The sequence below is a fragment of the Puma concolor genome, chromosome A1 (genome assembly GCF_028749965.1).
Source record: "Puma concolor isolate L17-30 chromosome A1, mPumCon1.1.hap2, whole genome shotgun sequence".
Lineage (NCBI taxonomy): Eukaryota > Metazoa > Chordata > Mammalia > Carnivora > Felidae > Puma > Puma concolor.
Window position 1 is genome coordinate 188,810,718 of NC_141667.1, and position 15,856 is coordinate 188,826,573.

The following is a 15,856-nucleotide window of genomic DNA, read 5'->3' on the forward strand; positions in this document are numbered from 1 at the left end:
ACAAGTCCTGCCACATAAACGTTTGAGGAATAAATGGATGAATAAGTCTTGGAAGAAGGGAGCTGATTTGGGGCAATTAGACATTTTGTCATATATGTTTTAATAGGCTTTATCGGAAAGATAGCTTATGCTTGCCAAGGTAAAAGTCAATGGCTAACCTCTTTTTAAAGGGTGGAACTTTTGGGGCACCTGGGTGGCTCAGTTGGTTAAGCATCCGACTTCAGCTCAGGTCATGATCTCATGGTTCGTGAGTTCAAGCCCCATGTCGGGCTCTGTGCTGACAGCTCGGGGCCTGGAGCCTGCTTCCGATTCTGTCTCTGTCTCTCTGCCCCTCTCCTACTTGCTCTCTGTCTGTCTCTCAAATATAAAACATAAAAAAATTATTAAAAAAATAAAGGATGGAACTTTGTCCACATGCACATCAGCCAATGTCACCTGTGTTTTTTGCATTTCCAGGGATATGTTATGTGAAACCAGGCCAGGGGCAAGGCTCCTCATAAGGAAAAAGCACTTGGAGCAGTGCAGGACTTGGCAATGACATTGCAGCTCACACTGTGTTATAATCCCAGAATTGGACATGTGGAATTATTTTACTCATCTAGGAAATACAATAATTCCCTCTAAATATGGTGCCTTAAGAATAGCCTTGCTCATAAAATTTGAAGTGATTTGTAAACTTTTTTAAATGTTTATTTATTTTTGAGAGAGAGAGACAGAGTGCAAATATGGGAGGGGCAGAGAGAGACAGAGACGCAGAATCCGAAGGCGGCCCTGGGCTCCTGGATCTGGGCCCCAGGCTCCAGCCTCCAGGCTCTGGGGTGTCAGTCGGCATAGAGCCCGAATCAGTGGGGGAGGCTTGAACTCAGGAGCTGTGATATCATGACCCAATCCGAAGTCAGGTGCTCAACTGACTGAGCCACCCAGGCCCCCCATAATTTGAAGTGATTTTTGACCAAGATGGCCTAATGTTCTGTTCAGCTTGACTACAATTCAGATAGGCTTCTTTCTGATTTTAGGTCCTCATCCTCCCTTTTCTTAGCACATTTGCTTTAGAAAACTTTCAGTTGTTTATATGTGGAATCTAAAAACAACAGAACAAATGAATAAACAAACCAAAAGTAGAATCAGACCTATAAATACAGAGAACAAACAGATGGTTGCCAGTGAGGAGGCGGTCGAGGGATGGGCAAAAGGGAGGCAGAGGAGTGGGAGATACAGGTTTCCAGTTATGGAATGAATAAGTCAGGGGAATAAAAGGTACAGTGTAGGAAATACTCAGTGGTATTGTAATGTATCGCATAGTGGTGACAGATGGTAGCTCCACTTGTGGAGAGCATCTCATAATGCACAGACTTGTGGAATCACTGTGCTGTTCACCTGTTACTAATGTAACGTTGTGTGTCCACTATACTCAAAGAAAAAAAAGTATTACCAAAAACTTGTAAATTCTTTCTATGTCCCTTTGAGATGTAAATCTTCTACAACCCAGAAAAGTTTCTCAAGGACTGAGGCCTAGCCCTCCGAAATGTAATCATCGAAGGAGATAGCACCCCTGTTTCCCAGTTTCTGTAGGAAGATAGATGCATCCCTTCAATAAGGGCCGATTAGCAAATACAGATAGCCTAACCACATTGACCAAGCTCCCCACTAAAAGTTCTCCAGTACTTTTCCATTAGTCCACTTTGGGGTTAAAAGTATCTTCCTTTATCTCCAATCTTTTATTTCAATAGAGTTGAGTTCAATCTCTTTTCCCTATTGCAGTAGTATTGGCCTCTATTGCAATAGTATCGAATAAAGTTATCCTTGTCATTTATAACAAATGTCTGGTACAATTTTTCTTTGACAGTTCTCTGAGTTAAAAAGGGGGAGGTGAAGACTCACTCTGTGAATTTACTGGCTATCACTAAGTGGGCATTATACCTATTACAATTAGATAGGTCTCCTAACCAAAGCCTGCTGAAGTTCATGATCAACTGTGAATAGAATGTGGATTGCTTGGCTTTAACATGCACTGAAGATGGTGGTGTCAGGGCTCAGGCTGAAGCCCAAGCACCATGACTTAATTTCCCCAAGTGAGGGCTTGATGGATATGTTGATTTTTTAAAAAGCATTCTGCTCTAAGAGAGTTAAGTAATTGAGACTCAGAAGGTCTGAGGTGGAACTGAAGGCAGGAAATGGTGGGTAATTTCACCATGTTGAGCTCAGAGAATTCTGGAAATTAGTCAGATCATTGATTTAAACAATTTGTTTTTATCATTTTTTCAGATCCGACTTCTGGCTGAAATAACAAGTTCTTTTTATTGAGCTATAATTAACGTATAACATTAGTTTTAGGAGCACAGCATAATGATTTGGTACATGTATACATTGAGAGATGCTTACCACGTTAAGTTTAGTTAACATCCAGCACCTGACATAGTTACAACTTTTTTTTAGCAACTTTCAAATATACAATACAGTATTATTAACTATAGTCACCATAGTATATATTATATCCCCAGGATTTATTTATCTTAACAGTGGAAGTTTGTACCTTTTGACCACCTTCACCCATTTCAGCCACCCTTACCCCCTGGATGTCTGACAGCCACTAATCTGTTCCCTGAAATAGCTTAAATTTTGAAGGTCACATCACTCCTTTCCCTAGAACCTCTGATAATTTCCCTCTGGCTTATGGATATCATACAGCCTTCTTAAAATGGTATCATGGTCTTGTCTTGATCTCTCCATTCTTACGTCTTACTGCCCCCTTTCTCATGTCTCGTGATTCAACCATTTTGACCTGTTTCAAATTCTCTGGACAGACCATGTCTCTGCCTCCAAGACTGCATTTGCTATAATCTCTGTCATAAAGGCCCCTCCACCTCTCTTCACCTGGCTAATCTAGCTCATCCTCTTGGAAACCTCCCCTCACCTCATTGAACAGGGTTAGGGGCTGCTTCTTGGTACCCTCAGACTGTCCTGTTTATATCTCTGTGACATGAGGCTTATAAAACATATAATTATTGCCTTTTTATTCATCTGTATGCTCTACTAAGGCAGGGACTCTGCCTTGTACATTCTCTGTATCCTCAGGGGACTTGCCTGACCCAGGAGAAATATAGACAATGTTTTCCAGGGTCACTGTCAAGAACTCAGGCTGAGTTTACAAACTGAAGAGAAAGACGGGTCTGCATTTGGTGCTAGCACATAATATTCAAAGGTAATATCCAATGCGAGCAGCAGAAACAATAAGAGTAACAATCTCCACAGGGCTTCTTGACTTTAGTTAGGTTTTAGGAAGCCTCCTCTCACTCCAATAAATCCAAAAAGTACTAGTGTCAAAGTTTTCGAGGTCCAGGTGAGGGGCAGATTTTTTGTTGACCATGGGGATTCATAGAGCACCTCGAAAATGACCCTAGAGGAATAGTCTGGGACCAGGCAGGTTAGTCAGTGTGATGGGTACGTGATGAAGAGGCCCGTTTTATCGGAACAGGGAGATCTATTTTTAGATCAGTGCTTTACATGGCTAGTCTCTGAGCCAGTCTGGGCCATCATGCCCATGCAGGCCATGCCTGCTGGCCTGGGTCCTAGTGAGGGAGTTCAGCTGCCTGCTGCACACTTTCCTTTGCTCTTCTATTTCCTTGCCTGTCAAAACCAGCACCCCTACTTCTATAACACTTGTCCATCCAACTGCTGATCTTCAGTCATTACACTGAAGAAAAGCTGCTCTGTACACCGCGGGTTGGCCATTCCTGTGGGAAAGAACATCCCAACCTGAGACGCTGCGGTTGGTTCTCTGCTGTGGTGTTCAGTTCTGCGGGTCCGGACGAAATGCTTCATGGCCCTGGGCAAGGCGAGCAAGGGAATGCTTTGTGACAGCTCGGAAGTGATGCTTGGACTGGCCCTTGCAGTATTTCACCTTGTTATGGCACTTTCTCAGTTAAGGCTCATGACGGCTCTTTGGTGTCTTCAATGTGATGACTGGTAGTTAAGAGAAAGGTGAATGAGTCAGCACTTCTATAAAATAAGATTTCACCTGTGAATACTGAGTTAAAAAGAAAAAAAAAGGATTGATGCCCTAAGTTTTAAATGTTATTTTGGATCAAACTCTAACTGTGCTTGATGAAAATGCACCTGAGGAGTGCACACCTGTGCACATCTGTACGAGAGTAGACAGTAATCCCAACTAGAGCTGTTGAGGATTAGGGACCTTGATGGGCTGTCAGTCTCCTCAGTCAAGGCCTGATGCTTAAATGGAGAAAATGTACAGGGTGCTTGGTATGATGTGGCGATCGCCTGCTTCTGCAGCCGTACTGGTCAGTGTTCCCTCCTTTAACTGGTCTGCTTAGCTGTTAAGTCCCCCTCTACGTCCTGTCCCCAGGGCTCCCTCCTATATGCTCCCACAGGACCCTGTGAGTGTCTCTAGCCCAGCACAGAGGACACCACATGGTAATTGTATATTTACAGTCCTCTCTTTTCACAAGATTGTGAAATCCCTTGACAGCAGGGGTTGTATCTCATTAATCTTGGAAACTTCCAAACCTAGCACAATCCCTGTTTCAAGATTAGCACTGAGCGGATCCATTTTTAAAAGATTAATGAATAGGAGATATTATTATTTTTAGTTCAACAGTAGATCTACATATATTAAGGCTTTAATAATATTTTGGATATCTAAAGATCAAATATTCACAAATTAAAATACAATTTTCATCATAAAAAGTTTTTAAAAAGCACAAAAGCTTTCATAAAACAAAGAAAGAAAATATTCCTATTCCCAGTTTTCTTTTTCTTTTAGCAGTATTTTAAACACTTTACCAGAAGAACTTCAGGACATTTTGTCAATTTTTTTTTCTAAATTTGTTTTCCCAAAAATTCCCACTGGGACTGGAAATGCATTAAATGTAGAATAGATTTGGGGAGAACTGTTATGTATGTGACTTTTTTAGTTTTCCCATTAGACATATGATTTCTCACACCAGTTATACAAGCTTTTTTTTTTCTTTTAAGATGTTTGGGAGTTTTCTTCACTGAGATTATTTCAAGGTATATTGTTTTCCATAGTTTTGAGTTCAGATTAAAAATATAGTGTTGGCAAGGACAAAAGGGAACCCCTGTGCATTATTGGTGGTAACTTAAATTGGTGCAGTCACTATGGAAAACAGTATGAAGATTCCTCAAAAAATTAAAAATAGAACTACCATATGATCCAGCAATTTCACTTTTGGGTATTTACTCAGAAGAATTTAAGCTGGGCTTTTGAAGAGATACCTCTATTCCCATGTTCACTGCAGCATTATTCACAGTAGGCAAGATATGGAAATGACCTAAATGTCTATTGATAGATGAATGGATAAAGAAAATGTGTCATATATGTACAATGAATTATTATTTGGCATTACAAAAAGAAGGAAATTCTGCCATATGTAATAACATGGATGAACCTTGAGGACATTATGTTAAGTGAAATATGCCGGTAACAGGACTAATACTGTGTGATTCCACATATATGTGATTTCACATACATGAGGTCAAATTCATAGAAGCAGAGGGCAGAATAATTGTTTCCATGGACTGGAGAAGGGAGAAATGGGGAATTTCTATTCAGTGGTTGTACAGTTTCATTTATGCAAGATGAACAAATTCTAGCAATCTGCTATACAACATTGTGGCTATGATTAACAATACTTTAATGTACACTTAAAAATTTAAGAACACAAATCTCATACTCAACAGTGAACCAACCAACCAACCAACCAACCAACCAACCAACCAAAAAGAAAGCCAAGATTAGGGGAGTTACTGGAATGAACTTAGTACTTGTCTTATTCTGAATAACTTCCTAACATACAAGTGAGTCTATAATATGCAAAATTTTTCTAGGTTCAGTTTTCATATCTGTAAAACAAACATACAAATAAGTGAGCAAACAAACAAAAAGGATAGTAAGACTAAATACTAAAAACAAAACCAAAACCCCTAGCCTCAAAGTTCAGCACTGTAGGGGCACCTGGGTGGCTCAGTTGGTTAAGTATCCAACTTTGGTTCAGGTCATGATCTCATGGTTTGTGGGTTCGAGCCCACGTCTGGCTCTGTGCTGAGAGCTCAGATTCTGGAGACTGCTTCAGATTCTGTGTCTCCCTCTCTCTCTGCCACTCCAACACACACACTCTCTCTCTCTCTCAAAAATAAATAAAAATTAAAAAAAAAAAAGTTCAGCACTGTGTCCCCAGCAAGCCAATATTGAAGTACAAAGTCTTGCACTTCTCCACCTCCTCCCCAATCTCCAGTGTACTTGTGTAAGGGTCAGAACTCCATACAAGAGTGGAAAAACTGAGAATCCACACCTCATTGGGCTCCTGTTCCTCCTTCACTATTCTGTTTAGTAGAAATTGGAGACCAATATCAGTTGGCAAGTTTCTTTTATCCTGCTTCTGGCTTATTGTCCTAGGGAGAAAAGAAGGGATCTGCAATTGAAAGGAGGTCTTAGGCAGAAAGAATAATTGATCCCTGCCTCTTACTTACAGGGCTGTGAAACAATAATGTTTAATGGATAAAGAGTGAGAAGAATATTGGTATCTCAACTTTGGTCATCTACTCGTGTTTTTTCCCTAAAGCCTTCCATGGTGTATAGATCTGATTTTTTTTTCTAAAGAATCAATTCACTTCAGTAAACAGATTCAATTTCTCCTACAAGTGCAGGCATTGTTGTGAAATGTCATTTTCTTAAAGACCATAAGAAGTAACTCATACATGTTTTAATGATTAAACTGCTGACCCTCACCTAAATTGTCAGTCTGCAGAAACATGAACAAATAAAGAGTTACAGTTTTGAGTCACTTAAATTTTGTTATAGTTTGTTATGCAGCAATAGCTAGCTGATACATTCTCCTTATTTTCTTTAAAAAAATTTTTTTTTAATATTTATTTATTTATTTTTGAGAGACAGAGAGAGACAGAGAGAGACAGAGCACAAGTGGAGGAGGGGCAGAGAGAGAGAGGGAGATACAGAATCCAAAGCAGGCTCCAGGATCTGAGCTGTCAGCACAGAGCCTGACACAGGGCTTGAACTCACAAACCGTGAGATCATGACCTGAGCCGAAGTCGGATGCTCAACCGACAGAGCCACCCAGGTGCCCCTCAGTCTCCTAATTTTCAATAAGCACCCATAGTCCATGAGAAGAAGATAGTACATAAAAAATAGTAGTCATTTAATAAATTTTTGTTGGATAAGTGAATTATATGTGTTAAATAAGTGAATGAATGTATGAATGCAAGAAACAATACAGTCATGCTTTTTTCTTAGCCAAATTTCAGGTTTTCAAAAGTCCATGTTGGTGCCTTGAGTGTTGGTTTTCTCTCCATTGCTCCATCACTTGGCATACACCTTTCTAATAGCAGCAATTGCACTGCATTGCCCTTATGTGTGTGTGTTTCATTAGATTACAGGCAACTTGAGGGCCAGGGCTATTTACTACTCATCTCTGTATCCCTGGTGCTCATTTACTCAATGTACTCAAAAGGTGAATCTTTTGGTTTTAAAAGTGTATATGAGGTTTTGGCCTCTGGAAACTGGGTGGCAGCACTATTGATATCAGTGCTTTTAAGCCATGGCTGAAAACTAAAATAATTTGAAAAACTTTAACACCATCAGAGTCCAGCCTCACTTCGGGACCTTTTACAATCTGTGGGAAGTAGTACTAAGCAATGCTAATGTGCAGCCAGTGTTGAGAACTTCTGAGTCCAAACGTCCTCAAAGTTTATTAGTATTCCGGTACTGGGAAATGACCTTCTCCTGCAACAAGAGGAACCTATTAAGAAATAATTCGGAATTACTAAATATTCTAATTTTCAAAGTTGAAACATGGGTGATAATTGAAGTGCTACATATTATGCTATATTAGGAATGCGTGAATTGTGTACATAAAAGGGTAATTCACATCAAAATCTTATTATTTTAATTTTTCCTTTAATTTTTTTCACCAACGCTCTAACATATTCCTTGAAGTTTTTTTTTTTTTCACGTCTTGATAAACACCAATTCCATTTTTCCATTTAATATTCAGCTAAGAGTTTTAAAATATTTTGATGTTTACGCTTTGGTTTGATTTGGAACATTTTGAAATGGCTCATTTAAAAAAGTTTTTGTTCAACAATAGCTCATCTAGAACAAGTTGCTCAAGATTACCTCCTGCATGAATATTTATATCTTAAGGTCTCAATTTGACAACATTAAGCTCTGTATTCTTATTTCTTAAACAACCAAAACATATTTATAGATTGATTTTAATGCAATTTTTTCCCCATTTGAATACACTATGATTAAAAGTTCACAGCCTTGGTTACATCATATAATTTGAGAAATAACCAACAATGTCCCTAGTGATTAAATATTCAAGTTTGCAATTATTTTGTAACTTTTGTTCTGCTCTTCGCTCACTCTAAAAATTATCATAAAATTTTGAAAGATGTCCTCAGTGTAGAATATGTCCATAAAATATTAAATATTCAATTTTCCTCTATCATGGCTTGAAAAATTCATAATTACATGATGATCCACATAATAACTCATTCTGAAAAGTCATATATGGCACTCCCTCTGTGACTGAGTTAATAATTTACTGCTGTGTGGGATTTTCACTCTGCACTGTTAGTCTTGGGAACATTTATTAAGCAAATGTTCATTTGCAAAGATCAGGATGTGAATGAAGAGGGTAAGAATTTAATGAGGAGTGACAGACAGGTGAACTGATTCCATATAGAACTTTAGTACAAGGGAAAGCAGAGAGCTTTATCTTTCGTTGCCTCGATAGACACCTGAAATGAAATATAGAAGACAGAAGGCAGGAGAAAAAAAATGATGCTCTCCTGCAGGGGCCAACAGGGGGATAAATCAAGGAAAGCGAGGAATCCAACTCAGGCCATTTGAAATGATGCCATCGAATGTGACGCTTTGAGCTTACATAGCATAGGGGATGCTGACTTTTTGTTTTAAAGTCACCAAATGCTGCCAAAGAGAATATTTCATCTCTTCTCTGTTTTCCTTTGATATTCCAAATTTTCGTTGACAATAGCTTGAGTGACCAAAGCATGCAATTGAATGATAAGCTGGCAGAGTAAGAAGCTTCTCGAGGACTGGTTATCTTAGGGCTTAGAATTGCTTACAGACTTTGGGAAAACCATGCTACTTAAATAACGGCCCACAATTTTTATGTAATACCTAGTAATAAACCTTATAAATGAATAATCCATATTTTCTTCATTGGGTCAGTTGTGCAGAGATATAAGCCACATCAATGAAACAAGCAGTTGGTGTTTGACTTATTGAATAATCATATCATGTGGTAACTGTGACTTCACCTTTCCATGTTGTCTTGGACGGATCTTAGAATATTCATGGAAGTGATGGGTCACCAGGACAGGTCATCAAATGGGACTAAGAAGGAAAAGGAGTATAGAACCCATGCATAGGTAACTTCTGTGCCATTTTCATTTCTTTTTGGAATATGGTGAGGGTTAAGTAAATACATTAATAAATACAACTAAAATAAATTTACAATAAAAAATAAGAGGCCATAATACAAACTAATGATTTAAATATATTGAAGATTTATCCATTTAACTGATTGGAGATAGATTTAATTTGTTCCCCCCCGCCCCCCCCCCCTTAAAAGCAAAGGCTACATTTGATATATTTGGCCATGTTGAACTTTGCCTGAGCCAGGTGGTCCTGAAAAATAGCGGAAGTTAAGATACACACGAATATGAATAGGCCCCGGTTCAAGTCCTGACTTTGCCATTGAGTGGCTGTGTGACATTAGACACATCACAACTCTGAGTCTGTAGCCTCAAATGTGAAGAACATGCATTATAGAGTAGATAGTCTTTTCAAAATTCTTACAGCTCTAAAATTCCATAGTTAGAGAATGATGCTGGCATTTTCATATAGACCGATAACATCCATTCTAAAATACTTTTTCCTCTGTGCCATCCCAATAATTGTTTTCAGAGGCAGATCTTGATATGGTCTAATCATAGATCTTGATATATCTAATGTTTTATTTTAATTCTTTTTATCCATAGGAAGAGGCTATGGATTCTTGAATTTAAGCATTTATTGTAAGGGTAAGCCAGAAATATTTGTGCTAAAATATACCCTTGTACCTCCATCTTATTACCTGGAGATGTTTGCTATTTTGACCAATAATAAATACAGGATTTCCCTCCTGGGCAGTTCCCTGGGGCTTCAAATTTATGTAAGACCTTAGGTGCAATGCCCGAGCATTATCATTTCAAATACACAGGTACTTTAAAGGGACTTGTCTTCAATATTTTCCTCTTCGTGGAGATATGAATAGAAGCTGGCCTTAATTAGCAATCAGTGAGAAACCAGTGAAATATATATTTTTTTAAGATGCGAAGGAAGGTTTGGCGTCTGGTTTTAACTCAGGTCCAGCTTTTTAAGGAAATTTCTTCCCGCTTTATAAACAGAGAACCATAATTTTTGCAATGGTATGTTTTAGAGGCATTTTGAATAGGACGGGGAGCCTGTGTTCTCTTTTACATGCCATCGGAGGTTCAAATATATCAATTGCTACATTTTGTGTGTTTTTGTGTAAGGGAAATATATTTAATAATGTTTATTTAGAACTGAAAATTAGTCTAGTCTTTTTAATCTCCTGGCTTTGTCCTCATCCTTGATCTCAATCTTCATTTTCGAATACTATGAAATCTAAATTCCAGCTGTCCTTGCTGAACCTCAAACTGTACCAATGGTCAATTTACTCTTGTTTGCTACAACAAAGTCACACCCCAGGAAAGGCTCAATTTTTGAGACCGATAGGGACCGGAAAAGGATTTATCACCAAGTTCTTTGAATAACAATGAGTCAATTTCCTCATCAAAAATATTAGTTACCAAGGTCTAAATGAGGTCACTTTCAAATGCCAGGAAGAAATACAGTACTCAATGGTCTACCCTAAGTAATTCTTGTAACTATAAATTTCAAGATGAAGCAGGCAGAATTTTAATCCTAGCACTGAAAAAACTCGAACTTATTTCATCTCTCCTTAAGAATAATGGGCAAAACAATATCAACAGTAACAGTGGATATTGGAGAAATAGTCTCTCAGTCACCAAATACAATGAGTTTATCATTAATCTGTGTTCCTGCATGGTAACACCAAAAGCATGCATACATGTATATAAAATGTATAGCCTCATATATTCATCATTAAATGTTGCCAACAATACAAAGTATAAGATTTTGTAACTGCCAAGAAAATATTTTGTAAGATATGTAAACTGGAGGCTCCACCGAGTTGCTCAAAAATTATTTGGTTAAAGGGTAAATACACCTTGTACATCATAATGAAAGTCTTATAGGTAGGGGTGGAGATTAACACTTCAGGCTGTCTACAGAATATTAATAAAATTCAATATATTTTCTAAAAGGTATAATTTATATTTTGTGGAAATGAGACCCTTTTCTAATAAAATTCTTCTGTCCTTCATTCTGTTCATATAATTTTGCTATAAATCATCCTGTAGGAATTTTCCCCCTAAATATTCATCTCAGGGAGAACCTATTTAAATAAGCCCTCTTAGCAAGATCTTTCAGAATTAAAATTATACCACAAGCGATACTTCATCCAATATGTTTCCTCCTATAAAATTTTCTTATTCCTGAAATAATATTTTTGTTGAATTACATTATGTTAAAACTGTTGATTTGAGATGACTTCAACAGTAAAGAAACGCTGTGTTAAAAGACCAACAAATTATCTCAGCCTTTTTAATTGCACCGTCTCTGAGTCTCTATCACTGCAGCTCCTTTCTGCTCCCCATCTACATATATAGTGAGAAAAACCTAAGGGCATTATTCTCAGCTTCACCACAAAGAAAGAATAAGAAAGAAGAAAAATTGCTGCTGGATATACTAGGTTTCCTTGGTTTCTGGTAAACTAGAACATTATGCTCTTTCATAGTCATCTGAAGCTAATTTTACTCTACTGTCTGGTAGTCATTAGAATAAATTCTCCTCTTTTATTCCTGATAGGAATATAATAAGTAATTTGATTTCTGAGGATGGGAGGTATAATATGAAGAGTAGATGGTCATGTCAGTCATTCACAAACACACACACATTCGTGCACACACAATACATTAATGTCAGGTCCTATGCAAAGTCTCATACTTGGGGGTGTCCCTTGAGGGTATTACAGGAAGGCTCCAGGGATCAGACAACCTGCAGGGCTCAGAGAAGGGTTTTGATGGGGTAATTAGCAAGTTTCTTGCTTTTATAAAGTATCAGGTGCTTGACAAGTGAATATTCACATGCTTTACTTCATCTATTCCTTTTATCTGCTCAACGAGGTAGGTGGAACAGTTTTTGTCACCTGCATTTTCCATATGGAAACTGAGGTTTAGTTAGGTTAAGTGACTTCCCAAGATCACGCCGCTCACGGTATTATTTTTGGATGCAGAGTGCAGGATTCCACTATTGTGTTTCTGTCAACTCACCTTTGAATCCTCCTGGGCTCTCCAGGGGCCCTCGTATCATCTCAACCCTAAGCATCAAGCAGGAGATGAAATGGGGCTCCGGTTAAATGTTTGCATTCCTTGTTTGTTGTTGGATATATATGAGACACAGTAGTGGGCACAGCGCCCACAGTCCTTGCAAACATTGGGCACCTCGATAAACGCTCTGTGCGGGACAAGTGGCATCACAGGCTATAGTATAAATATGTTTAGGAACAGAGCTCACTGTCCTTATAAGCTGTGACTTGCAAACCCATTTAGCTTCTTAGAGAAGAGGGGGAGCTGAAGAGTAGCTGCAGGCCTTCAGTACAGTCTATTCTTATTTATTAAGTGCCATACTAATTACAAAAATAATATTTACTGGAGGTGTACTATGAGCTGGATTCTGTTCTAAATATTTGTATACGAATCAACTCAATACACACAGAAGTGCTATTGCTATTATTACTATTACTGATTATATCTATTATTATCTTCCCTACTTAAGAGGTAAGGAAAATAAAGCACAGAGAGATTAATTATTTGCTCAAAGTTATACAATGAGGTGATGGAAACAAGATCTGAACCCAGCCGGAACTTGGGCTATGCTGTGCTGCCTCTCTGTATCTTAGAAGCTACGCTCAGCGATGAAGATAGAAAAATCACCAAGGTTTTTGTTCCTAATGAATCCAGAATCTATATGGGAGAGACAGACACGAAGTGCTTTTCATGTGAGAGTTGCCACAGGAGGGGTTCAGGCAAGGTTCAGCTCACACCCAAAATCTAGTGCTCCATTTCTGAGCGCTCTCAGGCAGGTGGTCCTGGGAATAGGGAGGTTCCCAGAGAACTACTACTGAGAAAGTAGGCAGGGGCCAGGTCAGAAGAGCTTTGTAGAAGTGTAGTTTGGATTTCATCACAGAGACCATCGGGAACCACAGAAGGGTTTTAAGTAGGGGAGTCATATGAGGTTTTTGTTTTAGTAAGAGACCCTAGAATCATTAGAAAGGATGGATTCAAGGTAGTGGTAGAGATGTGCAGCAGTCAGACTAATGATTGCAATGTGCTATGAGAAATGATGGGGCATCTTAAACCAGGGAAATGGTGGTGAGAATCGAATGGAGAGAGAGCTCTACACCTAAATGCTTGCTGTTCCCAGGCTTAATCTTACTAATATCATCAGTTTCTTTTACTATTTCCTTTCCTTTAGTATTTTGCCCAGGTTATTTATCTGCCTTGGAAGAGAATGTTACAGAAAGGCAGGACATCAATTTAGATACATTCTGCTCTAGATAACAAAAATCCAAATGAAAATGGCTTATCTCAACATAAAAGTTTTGAGCTAGGGTACTTCCTGGTTTGGTTAATTTAGGAGCTCAATGACAATAGCAAGGAATCATTTTATCCCATTTACCTGTGCTACGTTTCTCAGTATCACCTGTATGCCCTATGGCTAGGTGTCCTCATGGTCTCAAAATGGCTGCCACAGTCCCAGGAATCAAAATCAGCAGACAGATTAGGGAGGAGTTCAACTTCCCCTGACACATATGACTGCCTAATAGAAAACCAAGGTTCTTGTGGCAAGGAAGAAAGAAGGAGGCACTAAAGAGACAACTAACAGTGTTCTCCCAGAATACAAAGAGAAAAAACGTAATATTCATCTTGTTGCATTAAAAAAATAGGATTATGCAGCAAGGATCAGCCTCGTGTGCCAAGTCATCTGAACAAATTAGCTGAATTTCTTCCTCTGCTCTGTAAGTGTGTCATTAGATAGGTTTAGCGAGTCTGATCATAGTTTCACGTAAATGAGATTCAGACTGGAAAAGGAAGTAGGGGAAAATTGTCTTGTCGTTTTTGGCCCCAGGAGATTATGCCCTGATTTCCCTTCTTGGGTTGGTTTGGGGAAGCAACAGTAGTGTTGTGGTGTGTGAGGAGGTCACACTGGCGTTAAATAGCTGACGAGAAGCAGTGAGCAAGTGATACCCATGTTGCACTGCCCATTTGGGATTCTGGAAGGAGTCGGCAGAGAGCCCTGTGGAGGGAGAGGGTGTGGTCAGACAGAACGAAGATCTAGCTAGCTCTTTTTCGGCTTTCTCAGTTGCTTGTCTGCAGTTCCGTGCATTGTAGAAGTTGAGTCGACACATAGCCTGTCTTGGGGACAGCACTACAGAGGTCTCTGCGTGAGACAAGACACTGGATAGTAGACATGGTGGAGACCCAGAGTTTCCAGGAGCCAAAGGAATAAATCACAGGTTCATGAGCTGCAGGAGTCCCAGCCAACAGGTGGATTCAAGACATAGCAGAGATGTGTAGGTGCCAGCCAAGGACTAGCCAGCCTCCACCCTCCTCTAATGTCATGAAGCCACATTGCCCTTCCCTTTTATTTGTGGAGGCTGCATTCGGTAGAGAAGAGTATCTGAGAGTCTGAACTGAGATGAAGTGTCAATAAACCCTGCAACCCTGCCACATGGTCTACGGCACGGAGCAGATCTCTGGGACAGTTAGGCTTTTCATAAACCTGGTTTTTCTTCTTCCCTAACGTCTTGGTTCCTCTAATATAGTATGGCATCCGAAATACAAACATGTGTACAACAAATCTGCTTGGGAAAAGGAGGAGAAAAACATTTAACAAACCCGTAGGATGCCTGCTCTTTTCTATAAGAATATTTTGTTTATTCCTATGTGTAAGAAGAAATATTTATTACTAATGGAGCGCATTAACTAAAGGAAACATTTGTGTTAAGAAAGTCTTTGCTAGGAAGGATTTACTGAGATAAGGCCTAATTCTTTAATTGCCATTAATTTGTATCTAATTAAAATAGGGACTAAAAACTACAGTGAGTATAAGTGAAGGAAATCAAGGTGGTGAAAGATCTGGAAACCCCAGGGGGTTCCACCGTAGAATATAAGGCAGTAGCAAAAAGAAGAAAAGTGACAACAATAATAAAACTGCCTGCTACGTGTGTGTTGATAAAATCAGCAAATCAACTTAAATTTGCTTTATAATTCTAAAGTGTTATGGAGAGCTAAGCTCTTTCTATCTTATCTTACTGTAGGTAGCTCCAGGGGACGTGGCCAACCCAATGGGTCAAACTGTAAGGGAGCAGGCTGCATCATCATACATAAAATTGTGGGCTTCCTAACAGTGGAATGTGCTACTCTGAGAAACAGAAGCTGAAAGTACTCAAGGAGAGGACGGATCTGTCTTGCAGGGTGAAAGTAGGTTGTGTGTCATGACTGTTTAAAGCCCCCAAGTCTCTCCTGCTCCAAGAAACCATTTCTTAACTTTCTCAGTAAAGAATTTGTTCAGTGTGGGTCTTTTCTGTCTGAAATTAAAGATGCTAAACGATTTACTCCA

The 15,856-nt window shown here is 39.0% G+C and overlaps 1 long non-coding RNA gene across 1 annotated transcript in view; it reads right to left on the minus strand.

Annotated features, from left to right (window-relative positions):
• Nucleotides 1-2,272: 2,272 nt before the first annotated feature.
• Nucleotides 2,273-15,856, minus strand: part of LOC147584681 (uncharacterized) — a 41,254-nt gene continuing 27,670 nt past the window's right edge. The window contains exons 4-5 of the long non-coding RNA XR_015255793.1: nt 6,330-6,429; nt 2,273-4,027 (exon numbers count right to left, since the gene is read on the minus strand). This is a non-coding gene — a long non-coding RNA (uncharacterized LOC147584681). The remainder of the gene's footprint in view (nt 4,028-6,329; nt 6,430-15,856) is intronic.